This window comes from Erinaceus europaeus, chromosome 13 (assembly GCF_950295315.1).
Source record: "Erinaceus europaeus chromosome 13, mEriEur2.1, whole genome shotgun sequence".
NCBI classification, from domain to species: domain Eukaryota; kingdom Metazoa; phylum Chordata; class Mammalia; order Eulipotyphla; family Erinaceidae; genus Erinaceus; species Erinaceus europaeus.
The window spans coordinates 13,848,951-13,876,289 of NC_080174.1; the positions used below are offsets into that span (position 1 = coordinate 13,848,951).

Genomic DNA, 27,339 nt, shown 5'->3' on the forward strand with positions numbered 1-27,339 from the left:
CAGGTCTGCAGGTGTTTTCCCCTCTCCATGTCTCTCCTATCCAACAAGAATGACAGCAGTAACAACAACGATAATAACAATGGTGACGATAAACATGGGAAACAAAAAGGGAAAAAGTAAAATAAAAAATAGAGTGAAAAAAGAATTTAGTGGTCACCATGGTGGCTCAGTAGATAAAGCACTGGATTCTCAACCATGAGGTCCCAAGTTCAATCCCTGGCAGCACATGTACCAGAGCGATGTCTGGTTCTTTCTCTCTCACCCTATAAAGATAGGCTGAGAGAAAGAAGCAGACATCACTCTGGTACATGTGCTGCCTAGGACTGAACTCAGTACCTCACGCTTGAGAGTCCAATGCTTTATCCACTGCGCCACCTCCCAGACCACTTATGTGTTCTTCTCCCCCCGCCCAGGGTTATTGCTGGGATTTGGTGCCAGCACTATGAATCCACTGCTCCTGTTGGCCAGGCCACTTTTTGCCATTTTTTTAAAAATAGAGACAGAGAAATTGGGAGGGGAAGATAGAGAGGCAGAGAAAGACACCTGCAGTCCTGCTTATGAATTGTCTCCCCCTGCAAGTGGGGAATTGGGGGGGGGTGCTTGCGCTTAGTACTATGTGCACTTAATCAGGTGTACCACCACGCAGCCCGTGTCATTTTTTCAAGAAAGTCTTCCTTGGCTTCTGATCTGATGATCTTGTATTCACTTCAAACGCCCACCGAGCAGAGATTCTGTTGAACTTCACCACCCAGTGTTAAGTTGCCTGTCTCCCTCTACTGGACTGAAAGCTCAAGGACAGGGCCCAGTTTTAGTATGCTATTAAAACTGTTTTGAGGGCCTGTTGAGGGGATGCACCTGGTTAAGCACACAGGTTACAATGTTCAAGGACTCAATTTCAACCCCCTAGTCCCCACCTGCAGAGGGGAAGCTTCCTGGGTGGTGAAGCAGTGCTGCAGGTGTGGCCCCTCTATCTCTCCCTTCCCACTCAACTTCTCTGTCTAACCAAAATAAATATATTTTAATTTTTTATTAGTGATTTAATAACGGTTGATAAGATTGTAGGATAGGGAGTTGGGCAGTAGTGCAGTGGGTTAAACGCAGGTGGCGCAAAGCACAAGGACTGGCGATCCCGGTTCGAGCCCCTGGCTCCCCACCTGCAGGGGAGTCGCTTCACAAGCAGTGAAGCAGGTCTGCAGGTGTCTTGTCTTTTTTTCCTCTCTGTCTTCCCCTCCTCTCTCCATTTCTCTCTGTCCTATCCAACAGTGACAACAATAACTACAACAATAAAAAAACAAGGGCAGAGAGTAGCTCCCAAATATGAGGAAAGTATATAAATATTGTTAACTGTAAACCCTATCAGTCTAGACCTAGAGAGTGTAAAAAACCACAACACAGGGAGTTGGGCAGTAGCGCAGCGGGTTAAGTGCTCATGGCGGAAAGGGCAAGGGCCCGCGTAAGGATCCCAGTTCGAGCCACCTGCGGGAGATCGCTTTGCAAGCGGTGAAGCAGGTCTACAGATGCTTATATTTCTCTCCTCTTCTCTGTCTTCCCCTCCTCTCTCCATTTCTCTCCTATCCAACAACAACAGCAACTATGACAACAATAACAACTATAACAAGCACAACAACAAGGGCAACAAAATGGGAAAAATAGCCTCCAGGAGCAGTGGATTCATATGGAGCCCCAGCAATAACCCTGGAGGCAAAAAAAAAAGAAAGAAAAGAAAAACCACAACACAGGGAATCGGGCTTGTAGGGCAGCAGATTAAGCGCAGGTGGTGCAAAGTGCAAGGACCAGTGTAAGGATCTCAGTTGGAGCCCCCAGCTCCCCACCTGCAGGGGAGTCACTTCACAGGCGGTGAAGCAGGTCTGCAGGTGTCTTATCTTTCTCTCCCCTTCTCTGTCTTCCCCTCCTCTCTCCATTTCTCTCTGTCCTGTCTAACAACGACATCAACAACAACAATAACTACAACAACAATGAAAAAACAATAAGGGCAACAAAAACGGAAAATAAATAAATATATATTTTAAAAAACCCTACAACACCAAAGCTTCCTTCATTATGATGGTGGTAAGGCTCAAACTAGGTGGTACACAAGGCAAAGCAGTGCATTATCCAGCTGAACTATTTCGCCAGCTTAACAGTGTTTAATGCAGTACCGGGTTCATCATAACACTGAAACAGAGTAGGAATAATCAAAGCATACTTGGGTGGCGTGGTGCTTATATATGTATGCAACTTAGGTTTGAGCTCAGCCGCCTCCGTTGATGGAAGCATTGATGCTGCGGTCTCTTTCACTCTCACTCTTGCCTCTCTGCCTCTAAAAATAAAAATCCCATGTGCCAAAGCTCATCTTTAAAGTGTGACTTTCTTTTAAAAGAAAAAAAAAAAGAAATAAAGTGTGATTTTCAAAATGAACATTTTTTCTGGTGGGAACTGTCTTGCTAAGAATATTACCAATCTTGTTGCCCAGGAGGAGGCTCAGTGGATAAAGCATTGGCCCTTTTCTTTTCTTCTTCTTTTTTTTTTTTTTTGCCTCCAGGGTTATTGCTGGGGCTCAGTGCTTGCACCATGAATCCACTGCTCCTGGAGGCCATTTTTTCCCCATTTTTGTTACCCTTGTTATTATTGGATAAGACAAAGAGAAATCAAGAGAGGGGGAGAAAGATATCTGCATACCTGCTTCACCACTTGTGAAGTGACCCCCCTGCAGGTGGGAAGCCGGGGTCTGGAAACAGGATCCTTGCGCTGATCCTTGTTCTTCCAATCATGTGCGCTTAATTCACTGAGCCACTGCCTGGCTCCAGGGCCCTTTTCTTTCTTTTTTTTTTTTTTTAATATTTATTTTATTTATTTATTCCCTTTTGTTGCCCTTGTTGTTTTATTGTTGTAGTTATTATTGTTGTTGTATAGGACAGAGAGAAATGGAGAGAGGAGGGGAGGACAGAGAGGAGGAGAGAAAGCTAGACACCTGCAGACCTGCTTCACCGCCTGTGAAGCGACTCCCCTGCAGGTGGGGAGCCGGGGTTCGAACCGGGATCCTTAAGCCGGTCCTTGTGCTTTGCGCCACCTGCGCTTAACCCGCTGCGCTACAGCCCGACTCCCTCAGGGCCCTTTTCTTTAGAAACTAATTTGCAAGGTTGCCCAGCATGCTTTGAGTACTTTGGTTTCACTGGTTAGGAGATAGTTTACATGAACTGAAGTGCTTAAGCTCACCCCTTGAATCCTCTGATTTGTCAGTGACACTAATCACTGGTATTTGGCTACAGTTCTTTAAATATTTATAAACCAATCTAATTTATTGACATTCTGTCCCATTTATTTTGTTCACAAGCCTATTATGAGGAAACATTTGTGCTACAGAAGATTTGGCATTGTGATGAGGGAGGTAGCTAGGCCACTAGCGCTCAGAACTGCAAGCGTGAGGCCCTGACCTCCATCCAGTCAGAACTGTGCTCTGGTCTCTCATTAAATAAATAAATCTTGAAGGAGAGGAGGAGATAGCCTAACAGTTAAGCAGAAAGACTTTCATGCCTGAGACTCTCAAGTCCCAAGTCCCCAGCACCACTACCACCATAAGCCACAGCTGAGCAGCATTCTGATAAAGTAAATAAATAAAAATAAATAAATAAACCTTGAGACCTGGGAGGTTGTACAGTGACTACAGTTTTGGATTAGAAACCATGAAATCTTTTTTTTTTTTAATTTATTTTCCCTTTTTTGTTGCTCTTGTTGTTTTTCATTGTTGTAGTTACTATTGTTATTGATGTCATCGTTGTTAAGACAGAGAGAAATGCAGAGAGGAGGGGAAGATAGAGCGGGAGAGAGAAAAATAGACACCTGCAGACCTGCTTCACTGCCTGTGAAGCGATTCCCCTGCAGGTGGGGAGCCAGGGGCTCGAACTGAGATCCTTATGCTGGTCCTTGCTGCTTTGCACCACGTGTGCTTAAGCTGCTGTGCTACCGCCCGGACTCCCAGAAACCATGAAATCTTTTTTTTTTTTTTTTTTTTTTTTTATTTAAGAAAGGATTAATTAACAAAACCATAGGGTAGGAGGGGTACAACTCCACACAATTCCCACCACCCAATCTCCATATCCCACCCCCTCCCCCGATAGCTTTCCCATTCTCCATCCCTCTGGGAGCATGGACCCAGGGTCATTGAGGGTTGCAGAAGGTAGAAGGTCTGGCTTCTGTAATTGCTTCCTCGCTGAACATGGGCGTTGACTGGTCGGTCCATACTCCCAGTCTGCCTCTCTCTTTCCCTAGTAGGATGGGTCTCTGGGGAAGCTGAGCTCCAGGACACATTGGTGGTGTCTTCAATCCAGGGAAGTCTGGCCGGCTTCCTGATGACACCTGGAACCTGGTGACTGAAAAGAGAGTTAACATACAAAGCCAAACAAATTGTTGAGCAATCATGGACCCAAAGCTTGGAAAAGTGGAGAGAAAGTATTAGGGAGGTACTCACTGCAAACTCTAGTATACTTCTGCTTTCTTACTTTGGTGCCATACTCCAAACTCAGTCAATTTCTGCTTTGCGTTTCTACTTCTTTTTTTTTTTTTTTTTTAACATGCATAACATTCCCCAGATTCCCATTTAGCAATACAACCCCCACTATTTCATTCATCATTTTTCATGGACCTGTATTCTCCCCACCCACCCACCCACCCCAGAGTCTTTTACTTTGGTGTAATACTCCAATTCCATTTCAGGTTCGACTTGTGTTTTCTTTTCTAATCTTGTTTTTCAACTTCGGCCTGAGAGTGAGATCATCCCATATTCATCCTTCTGTTTCTGACTTATTTCACTCAACATGATTTTTTCAAGGTCCATCCAAGATCGGCTGAAAACGGCGAAGTCACCATTTTTTACAGCTGAGTAGTATTCCATTGTGTATATATACCACAACTTGCTCAGCCACTCATCTGTTGTTGGACACCTGGGTTGCTTCCAGGTTTTGGCTATTACAAATTGTGCTGCCAAGAACATATGTGTACACAGATCTTTTTGGATCGATGTGTTGGGTTCCTTAGGATATATCCCCAGGAGGGGAATTGCAGGGTCATAGGGTAGGTCCATTTCTAGCCTTCTGAGAGTTCTCCAGACTGTTCTCCACAGAGGTTGGACCAATTGACATTCCCACCAGCAGTGCAGGAGGGTTCCTTTGACCCCACACCCTCTCCAGCATTTGCTGCTGTTACCTTTTCTGATGTGTGACATTCTCACAGGAGTGAAGTGATATCTCATTGTTGTCTTGATTTGCATTTCTCTGACAATCAGAGACTTGGAGCATTTTTTCATGTGTTTCTCGGCCTTTTGGATCTCTTCTGTGGTGAATATTCTGTCCAATTCCTCCCCCCTATTTTTGGATGGGGTTATTTTTTGTCTTGTTGTTGAGTCTGGTAAGCTCTTTATATATGTTGGTTATTAAACTCTTATCTGATGTATGGCATGTAAAGATCTTCTCCCATTCTGTGAGGGGTCTCTTGATTTGGGTAGTGGTTTCTTTTGCTGTGCAGAAGCTTTTTAATTTGATGTAGTCCCATAGGTTTATACTTGCCTTAGTCTTCCTTGTAATTGGATTCGTTTCATTGAAAATGTCTTTAAAATTTATGCGGAAAAAAGTTCTTCCAATATTTTCCTCTAAGTATCTGATAGTTTCTGGTCTAACATCCAAGTCCTTGATCCACTTGGAATTTACTTTTGTATTTGGTGAAATACAGTGATTCAGCTTCATTCTTCTGCATGTTTCAACCCATTGTTTCCAACACCATTTGTTGAAGAGACTCTGCTTTCCCCATGTAATAGTCTGGGCCCCTTTGTCAAAGATTAGATGTCCATAGGTGTGGGGCAGAAACCATGAAATCTTAAGTGTCTTTCCTTCCTCTCTCCCTCTCCATTTTTGTCTCTATCCAAAATAAATAAATAAATAAATAAATAAATAAATAAATAAATAAATAACTGCAACCAAGGATCCAGGTGGTGGTGTACCTGGTTGAGTGCACATGGTACAATGCACAAGGACCCAGGTTCGAGCCCCCAGTCCCCACCTGCAGAGAGAAATGACTTCTACTCATTTGGTTGTTAGATCACACTCTAAACTATTAATACTTTGGTTCAGTGGCACAGTGGATAGAGGTCTTGAGGGTTTTTATCCTATTAATGTTTTTGACATTATTTTTTAAATTTTATTTATAAAATGGAAATATATGTGGACTGGGACGTGGCACAGTGGATAAAGCATTGAATTCTCAACCATGAGGTCTTGAGTTCAATCCCTGGCAACACATGTACCAGAATGATGTCTGATTCTTTCTCTCATTCCTATCTTTCTCATGAATAAATTAAAAGATTATTTTTTTTAAAAAGTGCACTAGTCTCCATTGTTAAAAAAAAAAGAAGAAGAAATATTGAGAAGACCATAGGATAAGAGGGGTACATTTCCACACAATTCCCACCACTAGAACTCTGTATCCCATCCCATCCCTGGTAGCTTTCCTAGTCTTTTTCCCTCTGGGAATATGAACCCAGGATTGTTATGGGGTGTAGAAAGTGGAAGTTTTGGCTTCTGTAATTGCTTTCCCATTGAACATGGGCGTTGGCAGGTTGATCCACACTCCTAGCCTGTCTCTCTCTTTCCCTAGTGGGGCAGGGCTCTGGGGCGGCAGGGTTCCAGGACACACCAGTGGGGTCGTCTGCCCAGGGAAATCAGGTTGGCATCATCTAGAACCTGGTGGCTGAAAAAAAGAGTTAAGATATAAAGCAGAACAAATTGTTGACTAATCATGATCCTCAAGGTAAGAATATTACAGATGAAAATTTGGGGGGTCTCCATTTTGGAAAAAGCTAGTAGGTCTATTTTAGGTATATTCCAAGGGGTCCATGACTTTACTAGTTTTTACCTGAACCTGACAGCTAACATGCAGGTGGACCCAGGTTATTGTCTGGGGAAGGTGGTGTCATAGTTGGAAAAAGGACTAGAAAGCTGGATCAGGGAAGAGAATAGCTCCCAAATATGGGAAAAGTGTATAAATATTGTTGACTGTAAACCCCATGGATTTGATCTGGAGCCCATAGTCAGCACAGGAGCCTGTGTAACTGGTGCATCCCTGTAGGTCTGAGCTCACATTCTATCGTCACAGCTAGGGAGGTCTGGAGTTTGACCTCTGGCATCCTATGTGCCAAAGTGATGCTCTAGTTCTCTCTCTTTCCCTCTCCCTCTTTCTATTTTATGTGGAGGAGGAGGTTGATGGCTTACAGTGCAATCTATCACCTCCCAATGCTGAGTGTCTATAAGACACTCTCTCCCCATCCGAGGTCCTTTTCCACCACCATACACCATGACTCCAGAGCTCTTCCATTCCACCCCTACCTCTCCTTTCCCAGAGTCCTTTGCTATGATGGAATACAATATATCCAGTCCAAGTTTCACCTTATTTTTTCCCCCTTAGTGTCCTTGGTTTTTTAAAAAATATATATTTGTCATTAATAATGGGTTACAAAATTGTAAGATTACAGTGTATAGTTTCCACATTACATCCACCACCAAATGTCCTTGATTCTTAAATTCCACCTATGAATGAGACCATTCAGTATTTATCCTTCTCTTTCTGGCTTACCTCACTCAACTTGATACCTTCAAATTCTGTTCAAGATAAAGCAAAGGAAATAATTTCTGTCATTTCTTAACAGCTACACCCCATTGTGGACTTACGCCACAGCTTTTCTTTGTGTATGTGAGTTTTTTAAATTTGTTAATTTTTAAAAAAATATTTATTCCCTTTTTTGTTGCCCTTGTTTTATTGTTGTAGTTGTTACTGTTGATGTTGTCGTTGTTGGATAGGACAGAGAGAAATGGAGAGAGGAGGGGAAGACAGAGAGCAGGAGAGAAAGATAGACACCTGCAAACCTGCTTCACCGCCTGTGAAGTGACTCCCCTGCAGGTGGGGAGCCGGGGGCTCAAACCGGGATCCTTACGCTGGTCCTTGTGCTTTGCGCCACCTGCGCTTAACTCGCTGAGTTACCGCTGGACTCCCAATTTGTTAATTTTTTTATTGTGAGAATAGATTACAGTAGATACAGTTGTTGCTACATGTGTACAATTTCTCAGTTCTCTGCAAAACATTCTCACCCCCAGCCTAGTTCCTCCTCCACCATCCTGCAACAAGACTTGAATGCCCCCCGCCCAGTCCTTTACTTTGGTGCAATACACCAAACCCATTCCAAGGTCTACTTTGTATTTCCCCTTTCTGCTCTTATTTCTCAACTTCTGTCCATGAGTGAGGTCATCCTATATTCATATTTCTCTTTCTGGCTTATCTCACTTAATATGACTCCTTTAAGCTCCATCCAAGATGAGGTGAATAAAATGAATTCATCATTCTCCTTTCCCCTTCATTATCTTTATTTATTTATTGGATGGAGACAGTCAGAAATTGAGAGGAAAGAGAGGGAGAGAGACAGAAAGACACCTGCAGCACTGCTTTACTACTAGTGAAGTAGTGAAGCTTTCCCCCCTGCAGGTGGGGACTGGGGGATTTGCACCTTGTGCATTGTAACATGCACGCTCAACCAGGTGTGCCACCACTCAGCCCCTGAATTCGTCATTCTTAACAGCTGAGTAATATTCATATATATATATATATATATATATATATATATATATATATATATATATATATATCACAGCTTTCTCAGCCACTCATCCGTTGTTAAGACACCTAGATTGCTTCCAGGTTTTGGCTATTACAAATTATGCTGCTATGAACAAGAGATGCACGAGTCTCTTCTGATAGGTGCCTTTCTTTCTTTTGGATATATCCCAGGGACAGGAACTGCTGGGCAGGTCCAATTCTAGCGTTCGCACAGGGACTAGATCAATTTCCATTTCCACAAGCAATGTAGGAGAGTCTTCTCTCGTGTCAATAAATAAATAAGAGAGCTGAGAAGATAGCATAATGGTTACTCAAAAAAACTTTCATTCCTGAGGTTCTGCAATCCCAGGTTCAATCCCCAGCACCACCATAATAAGCTAGAGCCAAACAGTGCTCTGACTTGTCTCTGTGTCTTTAAAACAAACAAATAAAGAGATTTGAGAATCTACTATCTGGTTGATACAGAACACACTGAGACTCCCAGATTGACTTGGGAAAAGCGGCGCTAAACAAGATCAATTTATTTCAAAGTCATTAGAAAATTCCCGAAACCCAGATGTCCACATGGAAGCAACTCCTTTCTTTCTTTCCTTTTTCTTCTTTTCTTTCTTTCTTTCTTTCTTTCTTTCTTTCTTTCTTTCTTTCTTTCTTTCTTTTTCTTTCCTTCCTTCCTCCCTCTTCTATTTCTTTGATTCTGTTGCTTTCTTTCTTTCTTTTTTGCTGTTGCTTTCTGAGAATGGTTTTGATTCCACAGGCGCCCGCAGGAAGAGCTCAAGAGCGTTGGCCGGGGAGCGAGGAAGCCGGCTCCACGCACCCGGGCGAGGCACCTGGACAGCGCCAGGCGGGGGCGACACGACGCCGCCCGGCCGCCCGGCCGCCCGGCCGCCCGCGGGGAGAGGAGCCGCAGCCGGCGGAGAGCGGGAGGCCGCTGGAGGCGCGCTCGCTCCCGGCGGCCAGGCGGGCAGAAGCCCCCAGTCCTCGGCTCCCGCGCAAGCGACGCCGGGAAATGCCCACATCCGGGAAACCTGCGGCGGACTGCGGCGGCGGCGACACCGAGTGGAAGGCAAGATGGCGGCGGCGGCGGCGGCCTGGTGCTAAAGGGGAGAGCCAGGTCCCCGCGACCCCCGGTGACGGGCCGCGCTGGCCTGCGGCAGCCCCTGGGCCTGTCTCCCCGCCCTGCACCCCCAGGGGGTTGGGAGTCCCCGGGACTGGCGCCGGCCGCCTCGGCGCAGCCCTCGGCCGGTGGCCGCTGTCCAGGAGCCGGTAGGTCGGTAGGTCAGCGGCTGCCGTAGCGGGTGGGGCGCACTTTCTCCTCGGGAGCCCGAGGTGGCGGGGCGGTGGCCGCCGGGGCCCACGCCCATCGCCGCTGGGCTGGAGGGGGTCCAGGGGCCGCTGCGGGCCGGCGGGCCGATCCGGCTCGGTGCGGGCCTGGCTCGGCGGGTTGCTGGGGACCCAGGCGGAGCCCTGCCCCGAGGAGGCGAGGGCCGGCCGCGCCCGGGACCGGGGCGGGGGGGGGGGGCGCAGGCCTCGCGGCCTCGGACGGGCAGGTGAGGCGCGGCGGAGCCTTTGCGCCGACTGTTTGTTTCCCACCTCCGCCCTCGCCCCTGCGCTCACGGGCCAGCGGTGCCTAGAAAGGGAGGAAAGTGAAAGGCGCTTCTGCAGGAAAGTTGCGGTGAAAGGGCGACTGTTCTTTGCATGCCAGAGGGTCTGGTCTCCCCGTTATAGATCCACCTTGACGTCTTGGGAGTGTTCTGTTTCCAGTCCCGGATAATTCGTGGTTGCAAGGAATGGGAGTGATGGAGGAATCTTTCTAGAGTTGGAATGTGTACATATAAATGCAAAAAAAAAAAAAAAAAAAAAAAAAAAAAAAAACCCAAACAAACAGGTCAGGGGAACGTTGTTTATTATAGCTTCCAAAAGAACTTGTGGATCCAAGAATGACTCAAGTGACTTGATTTGCTGACCCCGTTCTCTGGCTTCTCCAATTGCCAAGTTATTTTCTAGGATAGTTTTAATGTTTGTTGACCATTTCGTTAATGTGACTTTAACGTCTTTAACGTGTGTGTGTGTCTGTGTGTGTATAGCGTGTATAATAAGTAAGTGCTTCGTAAGCGTAGTGAGAAATTATTATAACCTCACGCACAAAAAAATACTAAACCACCCTGGTTTGGGAAATGAATTTGCATGCTCAGAATCTTTAAACTTGCTGTGCTTTTATGGATTATTTCTGGAAGTTCAAAGATTTTTAAATCAAATTTTCTCCAGGAGGAAGAAAAGGTAGGACGTTATCATTGAAATGATTGTTCTCCGCTAAGATAGTTATGTATCTGTGATTGTTTCCCTTTTAACAAGTTGACAGGGAAAATGGGACTGGTCAAGTCCCTGAGGCACTGGAGGAATTTGACTGATTAACAGTAAAAGAAGTAGCATTGTGTTCTTCTGAATGGCTGCTGACTGCAAGAAACTAGATCATGGCACATGCTGGGGAAGGCACATTCTTTTCTGTGCCTGAATATTGATGGGCTATGCCTTACCACTTTTCAAAAGCAAGAATTTGGACTACATTTTTTGGTGTGGTATCCTGGATTTCATCCTATATGTTGCTTTTGCGTTTGTTTTCATTATTAAATGTTATTCTTCAGAAGCCTATGTAGCCTTGGAATAGTTTCAACTTTGGTTGGTTTTCATTCGAGGTGTTACATTTAGATTAGTGAGGGATTTCTGTAGACCACAAATATTAGTCACTGAAGATTTTTTTTTTTTTCGGTTGGCAATGGTGATCATTTTTCAGCATGAAGATAAAACATAGCAGTGATTTTTCCCTTTTGATCAGCTAATTCTTAGGTAGTGAATTGAAGAAAAAGTCACCAGCCTGCAGAGATTCTTGGATAGCACTGGTAAACAACTAAGAGATAATACACATTACGGCTGTAGTTTCTTGTAGATGATTTAGTCAAGGCGTTACGACCGACTGGCCCTGTTTTTATATTGAAACCTAATTCAGTTCAGGATAGCACTTTGAATTCTTAGGTAGTTGTGCCTTTTTTTTTTTTTTTTCTTTATCTTTCTCAGTTGGACAAGATATGGGCAGTTTTTATTTATTTATTTATTTTTATTTACTGGAATTTGCACATTGACAGAGGTCTGAACTTTTAAAGAAATGGAGGTTTTGTCTCTAGTTTAACTGATTTAAATGTTCATTCAAAGGATGATACGATCATGATGGCTGCTGCCCTTGGGAGGTTCAAGATATATGAAGTCCACCCCCTGGCTGAGCTTCAGACTTTCATACCTGAGGTTCCCAGTTTGATCCCTTGGCACTGCATTTACCAGAGTGGTGCTTTGACTTCTCTTTCTGTGCCCTTATCCCTGCCTCATGTGGAACTCTCTCACTCATATGTAATAAATAAAATTTCAAAAAAATTTTAAAGATGAGGTTGAATTGTCATATTTTTAAAGTTATTTATTTATAGAGACAGAAACCGAGAGGGGAGAGACAGATAGGGAGAGAGACAGAGAGACCCCTGCAGCCCTGCTTCAGCACTCATGAAGCTTTCCCCCTGCAGGTGGGGACCAGGGGCTTGAGCCTGGGTCCCTGCATTGTAACATGTGCACTGAACCAGGCGTGCCACCACCCAGCCCCAAATTGTCATGTTTTTTTTTTAATTTTAGGGCACTGCTAAGTTTAAAATAAGTCATTTGCTTAGCGACTTTTTTTTCAGGGGAAAAAAGATAGTTTTTATTATCCTTCAATAGCATTTATTTATTTATTTAATCTTTTTTTTTTTTTTTTTTTGGCCTCCAGGGTTATCTCTGGGGCACTGTGCCTGCACAATGAATCCACTGCTCCTGGAGGCTACTTTCCCTATTTTTTGTTGTTGTGCTTGTTGTAGTTGTTATTGTTGTCACAGCTGCTGTTGTTGGATAGGACAGAGAGAAATCAAGAGGAGGGGAAGACAGAGAAGGAGAGAAAGATAGACACCTGCAGACCTGCTTCACCTCCTGAGAAGCGACCCCCCTACAGGTGGGGAGCTGGGGGCTCGAACTGGGATCCTTACGTCGACCTCTGCGCTTTGTGCCATGTGTGCTCAACCCGCTGTGCTACTGCCCAGCTCCCATTCAATAGCATTTATTTATCTATTTAGTTATATACCTTTTCCCCCCAGTCACAGTACGTTTGAGTCTGAGCCTTATTCATATTCACTATCTAGGATTCTTCTGAATTATTTGGACTGTGGTAGTTAAGACATCATAACGTCATGGTGACTTGCTGCCTTCCATAATGTTAGCTAACTCTCTGGAACCTCTTTATAGTTGAGTGTATAATTTTGAAGCGTGTAGAAAATGCCGGGCTTCTTGTCTTTCTGTCTTTAAGCCTTTAGGGTTTTCTTTCTCCTTTAATTTAGTTATTGTTAGAAATTAAACAGCATCTCCTAAAGTTAACGTCAAAGACTTTGACAGATGTTTCATGCTTGAGTGCTTGTATTTCATAAGAGTATCACCTTTGCAAATTCTGTGATCTTGCCTAAATTTGGTGACAATTTCAGAGCATATTGTACCATAATGGAATATTTATTTAACAGAGACAGAAAGAAATTGAGAAGGGAAGGGGAGATAGAAAGGGAAAGAGAGTTAAGTGCAGGTGGCCAAGGCGCAAAGCACAAGGACTGGCATAAGGAGCCTGGTTCGAGCCCCCGGGCTCCCCACCTGCAGGGGAGTCAAGTCGCTTCACAGGCGGTGAAGCAGGTTTGCAGGTGTCTTTCTTTCTCTCCCCATCTCTGTCTTCCCCTCCTCTCTCCATTTCTTTCTGTCCTATCCAACAACAACGACATCAATCATAACTACAACAATAAACAAGGGCAACAAAAGGGAATAAATAATAAATAAATATTGAAAAAAATTTTTAAAAGGGAAAGAGACTAAACAACAAAGGCAACAAAAGGGGAAAAGTGGCCTCCAGAAGCAGTGGATTCATAGTGCAGGCACCAAGCTCCAGCATTAACTCTGGAGGCAATCAATCAATAAAAAACAAGGGGAAAGAGTCAGACACCTGTAGCCATGCTTAACCATTCATGAAGCATTCCCCCTACAAGTGGGGGCCAGGGGGTTGAGCCCACTGTAATGTGTGCACCTAACCAGGTGTGCCACCATGCCTCCCCGCCCTCCCCCATAATGGCATCTTTAAAGACAGTCTGACTACTAATCAAGGGTCTGGATATAACGAGGTATGGTGCTGCCAGTGGAAACAATGCAGTTGAAGGGACGGGAAATTTTGCCTTTAGTTTATGGTCAAGTGAGTTATATGCATTGTCTGCTATTCTAGAACTTCTCTGCTTTGGACAAAGCTGGCTAGTTTGTTTTAATACTGCTTTTAAGATTACTCAAGTTTTAGGAATAAACGTTAGAGAGTCAGTGGAATAGCTCACTTGGATAACAATGTGCTAAGTATAGGCACGGGCCTGGCCTCCCCTGCTTTGAAGGAAGCTTCGCTGCTGTGATCTGTTTCCCTTCTCCTCTGCCTCTTTGCCTCTATCTAATAATAATAATAATAATAAATATTAGAATGTGGAAAGACATTCATTTTAAAATAAGAAAGCACTGCTTATCATCATGGACAGAAGTTCATAGAACCATGTTGCTTTGCTGACATCAGTCCTTCAAGCAGCAGTAACCAGACACTCAGGTCCTGTGGTCCATATGGCCAGTCATCTCTCCATCAGGTCTAAGTTATGACTCTTCTTGGTTTAGTGACTGAGCACTCTCTCTCTCTGTTCGCTGTTCCCCTTGCTCTCCAAACTCAGAATGGTTGAAAAAGAAAGGGTTTAATTGCAGTCCAGTTGGCCGAGTGCTGACGCTTGAAGCTAGAGGTCCTGCATTTTCTCATAGGCATTGCATATCCCAGAGGAGTGTTCTGGTTTTGTCTTGTTACTAAATAGATAGTAATAATAAGAGTACTAATAATGAGGAGGAGGAGCAGAGGTGGAAAATTGTAAGTACTGCTACTAGTGGAGGAGAGAGGGTGATTGCTGCAGTCACTTATCGACAGAAAATTTTGAAATCTTCTAGACGTAACTTGGCTTTCTAGTAACTACCCCTGCAAGTAGGACAGGGTTTTTGGTTGGACCTTGATTCTGTTATCTGGGAGGAAGGGACACCTTCATCCCTTGTTCTCTGCGAAGCTCCTGAGTGTTTTTTTCCAAATCTTGTTGGTCACACATGAAGTGTGAGGTTGAGGGTCGGGCATTTTCCCTCTTTGAAAGATGTAAATCTTTCCCACTAGTAGAATGTGCAAACTCAAGAGTTTAAAGTTTTGAATAGTTGGGCTGGGGAGTTAGCATAAGACTTCTTTTTTTTTTTTTTTTCCTCTCTTTTGCTTCCAGGGTTATTGCCAGGGCTCAGTGACTGCACCACAAATCGTGGAGGTCATTTTTTTCCCTTTTTGTTATCCTGGTTGTTCTACCATTGCTGTGGTTATTATTATTATGACTGAATAGGACAGAGAGAAATGGAGAGAGGAGGGGAAGACAGGAGGAGAGAAAGACAGACACCTGTAGACCTGCTTCACCTCCTGTGAAGTGACTTCCCTGCAGGTGGGGAGCTGCGGGCTCGAACCAGGATTCTTCAGTGGGTCCTTGGCGCTTTGCGCCACGTCCGCTTAACCCACTGCGCTATCACCCAACCCCTGCTAGCGTTAAGACTTCTAAGCCTGAGGCTCCCATGTTCTAAGTTCAGTCTCTATAAGCCAGAGCTGAGCAGTGATGTGGTAAAAAAAACAAAAACAAAAAATGGGGCTTGGTGGTAGAGCACCCAGTCTAGTGCATGTATTACAGTGCACAAGGACCCAAGTTCAACCCCTGAACTTCACCTGCATGCGTGAAGCTTCACTATCGGTTAAGCAGTGCTGCGGGTATTTTTCTTCCTCCTCTATCTCCCTTTCTCAATTTCTTTCTGCTTCTATCCAAAATAAGCAAAATAAATAAAAACAAAATAATAAAATTAAAATTTGTTTTGAGTAGTCAAGGGGCAATTGGTTTGAATTTGTGTGCTTTAAGTTTTTTTTTCAAATGAAATATGTGTTTATATTCTTTGTTATTTTTATTCCAAATAAATGATAGTACATTGATTCAACTGTTAACATGTTTTTAAATCTTTTTTTAATTTGGTAGGACAAAGAGAAATTTAGAGGGAATGGGATATATATATATATATAGAGAGAGAGAGAGAGGGAGGGAGGTAGAGAGAGATACCTGCAGCATTTTTTTTAACCAGAGCACTGCTCAGTTCTGGCTTATGATGGTGCAGGGGATTGAACCTGGGACTTTGTAGCCTCAGGCTTGAGAGTCTGTATAACCATCATGCTATCTATTCCTGCTGCTTCTTCTTTTTTTTAATTTCCCCTTTTGTTGCCCTTGTTTATCATTGTTGTTATCATTATTGTTATTGTTGTCGTTGTTGTTGGATAGGACAGAGAGAAATCGAGAGAGGATGAGAAGACAGAGGGGGTGAAAGAAAGGTAGAAACCTGCAGACCTGCTTCACTGCCTGTGAAGCGACTCCCCTTCAGGTGGGGAACTGGGGTCTTGAACCAGGATCCTTACACTGGCCCTTGTGTATTTTTTATTTTTTTAATCTTTTATTTTATTTTTTTTTATTTGTTGGATAGAGACAGTCAGAAACTGAGAGGGAAGAGGGTGATAGAGAGGGAGAGAGACATAGAGACAGCTGCAGCCCTGCTTCACCACTTGTGAAGCTTTCCCTCTGCGTGTGGGGACGGGGGTTTGAACATGGGTCCTTGCGCACTGTAACATGTGCGCTCAACTAGGTGCACCACCGCCTGGCCCCATATTTATTTTTTCAATCCATGAACATGGGCTATTCTTTCATTTTCTTGAGCTACACTCTTATTTCTTCTAACAATGTCTTACAGTTTACATCTTTGTGAGATTTACTCCAAGGTATTTTATCTTTTTGAGTTCAATAGTAAATGAGATCACTCCTAGTAGTAAATAGTAAATGAGATCACTCCTTCCTTTTCCCTTTCCTTATACTCAGCTTTTTTTTTTAAATATTTACTTATTTATACCCTTTTGTTGCCCTTGTTGTTTGATGTCATCGTTGTTGGGTAGGATAGAGAGAAATGGAGAGAGGAGGGGAAGACAGAGGGAGAGAGAAAGACAGACACCTGCAGACCTACTTCACTGCTTCTGAAGGGACTCCTGCAGATGGGAAGCCGGGGGCTCAAACCAGGATCCTTATGCTGGTCCTTATGCTTCGCACCACGTGTGCTTAACCCGCTGCACTACCACCTGACTCCCCATACTCAGCTTTTATATATAGATACACCAAAGATTTTTGTTTATTGATTTTTGTATCCTGCTATTTTTATTGATGGTTTGTAGCAGTTTTGGGATGGGGAGCTTTAGGGTTGTCTGAGTATATTATCATGTCACCTTTAAATAGTAATGATTTAACTTCTTCCTTTTCAATATGAATTTCATTGATGTCTCTTCTTGACTGATTGTACTGGAAGAACTTCCAGGGCCACGTTAAATACAAGTGGTGAAAAAGGGAGTCAGGTGGTAGTGCAGTGGGTTAAGCACCCTTGGCGCAAAGTGCAAGGACCGGCCTGAGGATCATAGTTCGAGCCCCCAGCTCCCTACCTGCAGGAGAGTCACTTCACAGGAGGTGAAGCAGGTCTTTAGGTTTCTGTCTCTCTCTCCTTCTCTCTGTCTTCCCCTCCTTTCTCCATTTCTCTCTGTCCTGTCCAACAATGACAACATCAATAACAACAACAATAGTAGCTACAACAACAATAAAAACATCAAGGGCAACAAAAAGGAAATTAATTAATTAAAAAAAAGAAGTGGTGAAAGTACACATCCTTGTATAATCCCAGATTTTAACAAAATTGTTGCTTAAATGTTGGTAAGCCTCTGATATGTATAGGTTCAGTCAATCTCACATGCCAGTAACCACAACCAGAATTCATGTATTATTCACTTCATCCAAATACTCATAAACCACCCCTCCCCCCCTCATTTAGCTGTTTGTGGGAAGGCTATACCCTTACTGTGATTTATTTATTTATTTATGCCACTGAGTTACTTTATTTAGTCAGCTAAGAAATTCCAGTGGGCATCTGTGTTTAAAGGTCTTTAATCCCATCACTTTCTGCATGGATTGAGATTAAGTTGCATTTCCAATACTGAAAAACTATAAAATTCTGTAAAAGATTTATTTATGGAGCAGCTGTGTTTCTCTCCTCTCCTATCCCGGGTCAACTAGGAATACCAAAGGAGACCACCTGGGACTGCAACAAAGCAGGCCTAGTACGATTTAGGAACCCACGAAACCACCGGTGGAGAGAGCAAACACATATGGCTCGTGGACAGGGAGGAGCCATTTTTTAGGAGAATAGAACAAATGCTACAAATGTTTATCTGGAACTAGAAAAGACCTAGAATTGCCAAAACTGTCTTTGAGAAGAAAGAACAGAACTGGAGGCATCACATTTCCAGATCTCAAATTATATTATAGGGCCATTGTAACTAAAACTGCTTGGTACTGGAACATGAATAGACACACTGACCAGTGGAATAGAATTGAGAGCCCAGAAGTAAGCCCCCACACCTATGGACATCTAATTTTTGGCAAAGGTGCCCAGACTATTAAATGGGGAAAGCAGAGTCTCTTCAACAAATGGTGTTGGAAAAATTGGGTTGAAACATGCAGAAGAATGAACCACTATATTTCACCAGATACAAAAGTAAATTTCAAGTGGATCAAGGACTTGGATGTTAGACCAGAAACTATCAGGTACTTAGAGGAAAATATTGGCAGTACTCTTTTCCGCATAAGTTTTAAAGACATCTTCAATGAAATGAATCCAATTACAAAGAAGACTAAGGCAAGTATAAACCTATGGGACTACATCAAATTAAAAAGCTTCTGCACAGCAAAAGAAACCACTACCCAAACCAAGAGACCCCTCACAGAATGGGAGAAGATCTTTACATGCCATACAGCAGACAAGAACTTGCCAAAATATATAAAGAGCTGGTCAAACTCAATAATAAGAAAACAGATAACCCCATCCAAAAATGGGAGAGGACATGGACAGAATATTCACCACAGAAGAGATCCAAAAGGCCGAGAAACACATGAAAAAATGCTCCAAGTCTTTGATTGTCAGAGAAATGCAAATAAAGACAACAATGGTCTACTACTTCATTCCTGTGAGAATGTCATACATCAGAAAAGGTAACAGCAGCAAATGCTGGAGAGGTTGTGGGGTCAAAGGAACCCTCCTACACTGCTGATGGGAATGTTAATTGGTCCAACCTCTGGAGAACAGTCTGGAGAACTCTCAGAAGGCTAGTAATGGATCTACCCTGTGATTCTGCAAATCCTCTCCTGGAGATATATCCTAAGGAACCCAACACACCCATCCAAAAAGATCTGTGTGTATGTTCTTATGTTCTTAGCAGCACAATTTGTAATAGCCAAAACCTGGAAACAACCCAGGTGTCTAACAACAAGTCGAGCAAGTTGTGGTATATACACACAGTGGAATACTACTCAGCTATTAAAAACGGTAACTTCACCGTTTTCAGCCCATATTGGATGGAGCTTGAAGAAATCATGTTAAGTGAAATAAGTCAGAAACAGAAGGATGAATATGGGATGAACTCACTCTCAGGCAGAAGCTGAAAAACAAGATGAGAAGAGAAAACACAAGTAGAACTTGAACTGGAATTGGCATATTGCACCAAAGTAAAAGACTCTGGGGTGGTGGTGGAGGGGAGAATACAGATCCAAAAAGGATGACAGAGGACCTAGTGAGGGTTGTATTATGTGGAAAACAGAAATGTTATGCATGTATGAACTATTGTATTTATTGTCGATTGTAAAACATTAATCCCCCAATAAAGAAATAAAAAAAATATTTATGAACAGGGAGAGGTATACTAAGAACCAGAACATTACTCTGACACTTGCAATACTGGGGATCAAATTGAGCACATCATCCTTGCATTGAATACTTTATCGGCTGTGCCACACCCCAAGCAAGATTTTAAAATTCTGAATTCTTGGGAGTAGGTGGTAGTGCAGCGGGTTAAGCGCACATGTTGTGAAGTGCAAGGACAGGTATAAGGATCCTGGTTTGAGCCTCCAGCTCCCCACCTGCAGGGGAGTAGCTTCACAGGTGTGAAGCAGGTCTGCAGGTTTGTTTTTTTTTTTAAAGAATTTTTTTACTCATGAGAAAGATAGAGAAAAAACCAGACATCACTTTGGTACATGTGCTGCTGGGGATCGAACTTAGGACCTCATGGTTGAGAATCCAATACTTTATTCACTGCGCCACCTCCCAGGCCACATGTCTGCAGGATTCTACCTTTGTCTCCCCTTCTCTGTCCCCTCCTCTCTCCATTTCTCTCTATCCTATCTAACAATGACATCAATAACAACAACAACAATAACTACAATAACAATAATAAAAAACAACAAGGGCAACAAAAGGGAAAATAAATATAAAAATATTTAAAATAAAATTCTGAATTCTTTTGCTCATTTCTGCTTTTTCTTGCAAGACAGTTGCTTCTTTCTTGACTTGTTTATACTTTCCCAAATAGTCAATAGATACTAACATACAGTTCTAAGATTCTTTTTTTAAAGATTAAAAAAAATTTTTTTTTAATTTATTTATTCCCTTTTGTTGCCCTTGTTGTTTTATTGTTGTAGTTATTATTGTTGTCATTGTTGTTGGATAGGACAGAGAGAAATGGAGAGGGGAGGGGGAAGACAGAGAGAGGGAGAGAAAGACAGACACCTGCAAACCTGTTTCACCGCTTGTGAAGCGACACCCCTGCAGGTGGGGGAGCCAGGGCTTGAACCAGGATCCTTATGCGGGTCCTTGTGCTTAGCGCCACCTGCGCTTAACCCGCTGCACTACAGCCCGACTCACAAAAAAATTTTTTTTTAAAGTACTTTATGTATTTACTTACTTACTTACTAGCTAGAGACAGAAATTGAGAGGGGAGGGGGATGATAGGGAGAGAGAAAGAAGAAAGACATCTGTAGTATTGCTTCACCACTCGTGAAGCTTTCCCCCTTCAGGCAGGGACCAGGGGATTGAACCTTTGTCCTTGTGCTTAACCAGGTGTGCCACCACATGGCCCCTACTTTTTTCCATATTATTTTCAGAGAACTACATGTTAAGTAGGCCCCTCTGGTCTTGGAAATTATAATAGGCAGCATCTTTGTCAAATTTTTTAAAACTTTTTTTTCATTTTAAAGATTTTATTTATTTATTAATGAGAAAGATAGGAGGAGAGAGAGAAGATAGGAGGAGAGAGAGAAGGAACCAGACATCACTTTGCAACATGTTTCTACCAGGAATTGAACTAAGGGCCTCATGGCTTGAGTATCCAGTGCTATATCCACTGCTGGACCATTCATATATTTCTCCACTGTAATACTTGGTTCTTCATTAAAAAATTTTTTTTAAGTATCTTTTATTAAATTTTTTTTATTTTCCTTTTTGTTACCCTTGTTGTTTAACATTGTTGTGGTTATTAATGTCGTTGTTGTTGGATAGGACAGAGAGAAATGGAGAGAGGAAGGGAAGACAGAGAGGGGGAGAGAAAGACAGACACCTGCAGATCTGCTTCAGCGCTTGTGAAGCGACTCACCTGCAGGTGGGGAGCCGGGGGCTCGAACTGGGATCCTTACGCAGGTCCTGGCGATTTGCGCCACGTGCACTTAACCCGCTGCGCCACCGCCCGACTCCCCTTCATTAAAAATTTTTTTAAAAAAATATTATTTATTTAGTCCTTTTTGTTGCCCTTGTTGTTTTCTTGTTGTAGTTATTATTGTTGCTATTGATGTCATTGTTGGATAGGACAGAGAGAAATGGAGAGAGGGGGAGGACAGAGGAGGGGAGAAAGACAGACACCTGTAGACCTGCTTCACCGCCTGTGAAGCGACTCACCTGCAGGTCTTTGCGCTTTGCGCCACGTGCCCTTAACCCGCTGCACTACTGCCGGACTCCTGATTCTTCTTTTTTTTTTTTTTTGTAGCCTCAAGTATCAATTTCCTCTAAGTCATTACCCTTACTACTAAACTAACACGTACTACATTTGTGGCTATTGTTTGTTTGTTTTTTATGGTAGCACTTTACTTTAGGTACCAATTTCTATATTAGGATAACGAGAGACTAAAATATACAAATAGACAATGACTAGATGATATATGAAAATGGAATTCTGACCCACAACCCCTATAGCAATGAGCCTGTACCATTAAGTCTGGGGCGCTAATAGCCAACTTCCACCTCAAAACCAAATAGATGCTCCCCAAGCGAGTCAGAACACTCCAGTTCCATTTAGCTGACCTCCAGCTTCCTCATAACAGCAGCCCACAATCAGAATATACCTGAAGTCTCCCCCCCCCCCCGTCCCCCCCAGCAGTGTTTAATCCTGGTTTATGGTGGTGTGGGGGCTTGAACCTGGGACTTTGGAACCTCATTGCATGAGAGTCTGTCTGCATAACCATTATGCTATCTACCCTCTGCCCCCCCTTCAATATAAAGCTTTTTCCCCCCACTCCTCCGTAAGTCTGCCAAATCAAGCAATGGTAGCTAACTTCCTTGGTTTTAGCAGGCTCTGAATAAATATCTTGTATTTGAGTAGTCTTTTCTTACTCCTACAGTAATGTTAAGCTGTTTTGTGATAACAAATAAAAAATATCAGTGGCTTAACACAAGAGATTCCTTTCTTGCTCACACAAAATCCAACAGGGGTAAATAGAGGGGCTCCCCATTCAGTGGCTTAGGGGGCCCACATTCTTTCAGTATTACAGTCCTGCTACAACCTCAGAATGTGACCTCCATTGTTCCTGAAGCAGGAAAGAGATGGAGAACCACCCTGGCTTTTAACTTCCTCAGCCCAGAATTGGCAGGCTATGCCTGCTCCCAGGGCTTTGGAAAAGAGAGGGTAATTTGTGAATCTCACTTCTGCCACAGGATTTGTTAATCCTTGTTAATCCTGTGTATTTCTGAAATCAGGAGATACAGATCATCTTACAGTTGAAGTGATTTAAAAAAAAAAATTTATATTTATTTTCCCTTTTTGTTGCCCTTGTTTTTCATTGTTGTTGTAGTAGTTGTTGATATCATTATTAGATAGGACAGAGAGAAATGGAGAAAGGAGGGAACGGGGGGGGGGGGAGAGAAGGACACCTGCAGATCTGCTTCACTGCCTGTGAAGCGACTCCCCTACACGTGGTGGGGGGGCTTGAACCAGGATCCTTACGCAGGTCCTTGGGCTTTGTGCACATGCGCTTAACCCGCTGTGCTACCACCCAACTCCGAAGTGATTTTTTTAAAGGTTTCTGTTATTTCCTCTGTGAAGCTAATGTTAAAATGAAATTGTTACATAGAATTTATAATCTAAAGAAATTTGGTGTGATTTTAGTGTATTTTGCATTTCAGTAATTTGTAGCAGAGCCATTCTAAGACTCAAAGCACTATAAATACTTCCTTTAAAAAATTTCTTTTAAATTTATTAATGAGAAAGATAGGAGGAGAGGGAAAGAACCAAACATCACTCTGAAACGTGCTCCTGGGGACAGAACTCCGGAGCTCTTGCTTTATCTACCGTGCCACCTCATGGACCGCAATATACTTACTTTCTTTTTTTAAAAAACTTACTTTAATTTTTTAATATTTATTTATTTTCCCTTTCTTGCCCTTGTGTTTTTTTTCTTTTAAATTTATTTATTCACTTTTGTTGCCCTTGTTTTATTGTTGTTGTTATTGATGCCGTCGTTGTTGGATAGGACAGAGAGAAATGGAGAGAGGAGGGGAAGACAGAGGGGGGAGAGAAAGACAGACACCTGCAGACCTACTTCACCGCCTGTGAAGAGATGGGGAGCCAGGGGCTGGAACTGGATCCTTAACGCTGGTCCTTGCACTTTTCGCATCTGCTTAACCTACTGCGTTACCGCCTGACTCCTTTTTTGGCTGTTTCTATCCACTAAATAAATAGAGATAATTAACAACAACAATAAAAAAAGACAAAAGATTGAGAGATAAGGAGAGTGAGGGAGAGAGAGAGACTGAGAGAAAGGGAATCTCCTGTAGCAGCCCAGCTCTACCTCTCTTGAAGTTTCCCTCTGCAGGTGGGGAACAGGGACTTGATCCCAGGTCCTTGTGCCACTACTGCGCCTATCATGCTTGTTTGTTTATTTTTCTGTTTTTAAATTTCCTCCAGTGTTATCACTGGGGAGCTTGGTGCCTGCAAGATGAATCCACCACTCCCAGTGGCCTTTCTTTAGTGTTCTTCAGTAGAACAGAGAGAAATTGAGAGGGTAAGTGGTAAGAGGGAGACAGACAGACAGACAGACACAGACAGACCTGCAGCACTGCTCCAATACTAGTGTAGCTCTCCCCTACAGGTTGGGATTAGGGGCTTGAACCTGAGTCTCTGGTAATGTGTGCACTCTAGTGGCTGCGCCACTGCCTTTTTTTTTTTTTTTTTGCCTCCTTGCCTCCAGGGTCTTTGCTGGGGCTCAGGGCCTGCACTACGAATCCACTGCTCCTGGAGGCTATTTTTTTCCCCTTTGTTGCCCTTCTTGTTTATTGTCATCAGTTTTTGTTATTATTGTTGTCATTGTTTTTGGATAGGACAGAGAGAAATGGGGGGGAGACGGGTTGGGGGAGAGAAAGACACTTATAGACCTGCTTCACCACCTGTGAAGCGACACCCCTGGTGGGGAGCCGAGGGCTTGAACCGGGATCCTTGTGCCAGTCCTTATGCTTTGCGCCATGTGCGCTTAACCCACTGTGCTACCACCTGATCCCCCACTGCCTCTTTTTTTATCCCCACTATTTTTTTCCTTTTCTTTTGATAGAGCATGACAGATAGGGAGTAAGAGGCAGAGGAGAAGAGACACTGCAGCACTGCTCCACTCCTAGTGACACTTCTCCCTTGTGGTGACCAGAGTCCTAAGCCTGGGTCCTTGAGTGTGGCAATGTCTATGCTCTACTGGGCAATCCACTCCCAACCCCAAGACCTGATGATTTAAGTCCAGTGCTTTAGCCGCTATGCTCTCTCCTGGGCCATAGAGCAAAGGTTCTTTGTTCAGGTAAGTTGGAGTAGCACTGCCTTCTCTTACTATAAACCTTCATGATTATGTGAAAGAATGATGTTAAGTTTCATGTCTATGATCCCATTGTAGTTAATAGTAATTTATGTTAGTAATCAACATATTAATTTCCTGTGACTTCTGTAAAAAGAAAAAAAACACATAAAACATCATCAACAACAACAACAACAAAAAACCTACTATAGAGGCCTAGGAAGTGACTGAACTGATAGGGAACACTGGACTTGAGTTCCTGAGGTTTGATTCCCTGGTACCACGTGAGAGAGAGAGAGAGAGAGAAGGGGGGGGACACTTCTCTTTCTCTGTCTCGGGTAAAACACTCTCTGATGTGATACATAAATCTATTACCAACTCAAAAGCTTTGAACAATATAAATTTATTCTCTCATGGTTCTGGAGGCCAAAAGTCCAACATCAGTATTATTAGCCTTGATCCCAGGTGTTGACAAGGCTACTCTTGTTACAGTGTTTAGAAGTCGATCCTTGCTACTCCCAGCTTTATTGGCCACCAGTGTTCCTTGGCTTCTGACCACACACCACTCCAGTCTCTGCTTCTCTTCTTTATATCTCAAATCCTTCTACAGTCGGGCTGTAGCGCAGCGGGTTAAGCGCACGTGGCACAAAGCGCAAGGACCAGCTTAAGGATCCCGGTTCGAACCCTGGCTCCCCACCTGCAAGGGAGTCCTTTCACAAGTGGTGAAGCAGGACTGCAGGTGTGTCTGTCTTTTTCCCTCTCAATCTCCCTCTCCCCTCTCAATTTCTCTCTGTTACTACCCAGTAAATAAATAAAATAAAATAAAATAAAATAAAGACAAAATATTTGGGAGTCGGGCGGTAGCGCAGCGGGTTAAGCACAGGTGGTGCAAAGCGCAAGGACCAGCGTGAGGATCCCGGTTCGAGCCCCCGGCTCCCCACCTGCAGGGAAGTCGCTTCACAAGCGGTGAAGCAGGTCTGCAGGTGTCTGTCTTTCTCTGCCGTTCTCTGTCTTCCCCTCCTCTCTCCATTTCTCTCTGTCCTAGCCAACAACGACAACATCAACAGTAATAACTACAACAATAAAACAATGGCAACAAAAGGGAATAAATAAATATATTTTTTAAAAAAATCCTTCTACATCTCAATCGTCTGCTTCTCTCACAAGGATACTTGTAAGTGCATGCCAGCTCACTTGGATAATCCATGCTAATCTCCCCATCTCAAGATCCTTAATTTAATGATAGCTGCAAAACCCCCTTTTCCCAAATAAGGTAACCGTGGCAGATTCCACGGATGAGGATGTACCTACCTTCTAGGGTGCTTATTAGTCACCCTCTGGTGATTCTGTTGCGACAGGTGATTTAGAAGATGGACTTTTACTTTAGATAGTTTTATAGTATTTGAGTTTTTCAACAAGGATGCCTTCTTAAAAGAGTTTTTTTAGTGGGGGAGAGTGCAAGGGAGAAAGAGAACCAGAGCATCACTCTGGCATTTGCGACGCTGTGGATCAAATGCAGGAACTCATGCTTCTAAAGCCAACGGTGCCGCCTCCGGGGCCACACACATCAGTTGTTTTGTTTTGTTTTTCAATTTATTATATTAGAGAAAGCAGAGCACACTACTCTGTCGTATGCTGTGCCAAGGACTGAGCCTAGGGCATTGTACTTGCAAGGAATGAATGCTACATGCTGAACTACCTCCCCAGCCCCGTCTGCAAGGATGACTCTATAATTAAAGATCAGGTTTCATGATGAGGCCATGAGTCATGATTGACCTGGTCTCCATACGACATTTTGCTTCAAGTTGCAGTTTCCAAGAAATTGTTAGCAGTGTTAAGTGAGAATTTATTATAAGCTCCTTAAGACGTGTTGCAGTGAATCCTGACTCTCAGATAGGTATAAGTTAGAACTTGCTACTTCTATCATTTGTCGCCTCAGAAGTGAAAAGTTGGGGAGTCGGGTGGTAGCGCTGTGGGTTAAGCGCAGGTGACGCAAAGCGCATGGCATAGACCAGCGTAAGGATCCCGATTCGAGCCCGCGGCTCCCCACCTGCAGGGAAGTCGCTTCACAGGCAGTGAAGCAGGTCTGCAGGTGTCTTTCTCTCCCCCTCTCTGTCTTCCCCTCTTGTCTCCATTTCTTAACTGGCTGCTCTACCACCCGATTCCCTCTGTGTCTTTTTTTCTTTCTATTTTATTTTATTTATAAAAAGGACACAACCATAGAATAAGACAAAACCATAGGATAAGAGGGGTACAACTCCCCACAATTCCCACCACCAGAACTCTGTACCCCATCCCCTCCCTTGATAGCTTTCCTATTCTTTAACCCTCTGGGAGTATGGACCCAGAGCACTGTTCAGCTCTGGCTTGTGGTGCTGGTGGTGGTGGGGCTGGTTGAACCTGGGACTTTGGAGCTCTCAGGCATGAGAGTGCATTTGCCTAACCATTGTGCTATCTACCCTTTGCCCAAGCCTGTTTCTGTCTTTCCCTAGTGGGGCAGGGCTCTGGAGAGGTGAGATTCCAGGACACATTGGTGAGGTCTTCT

At 43.5% G+C, this 27,339-nt stretch overlaps 1 protein-coding gene across 1 annotated transcript in view; it reads left to right on the top strand.

Moving 5' to 3' along the window:
• Positions 1 to 9,780: 9,780 nt before the first annotated feature.
• The window catches only part of LATS1 (large tumor suppressor kinase 1), a 52,162-nt gene continuing 34,603 nt past the window's right edge, over positions 9,781 to 27,339 (top strand). Inside the window, exon 1 of the mRNA XM_016185337.2 lies at positions 9,781 to 9,918. The gene's annotated coding sequence lies outside the window, so the exon portion shown is untranslated. The remainder of the gene's footprint in view (positions 9,919 to 27,339) is intronic.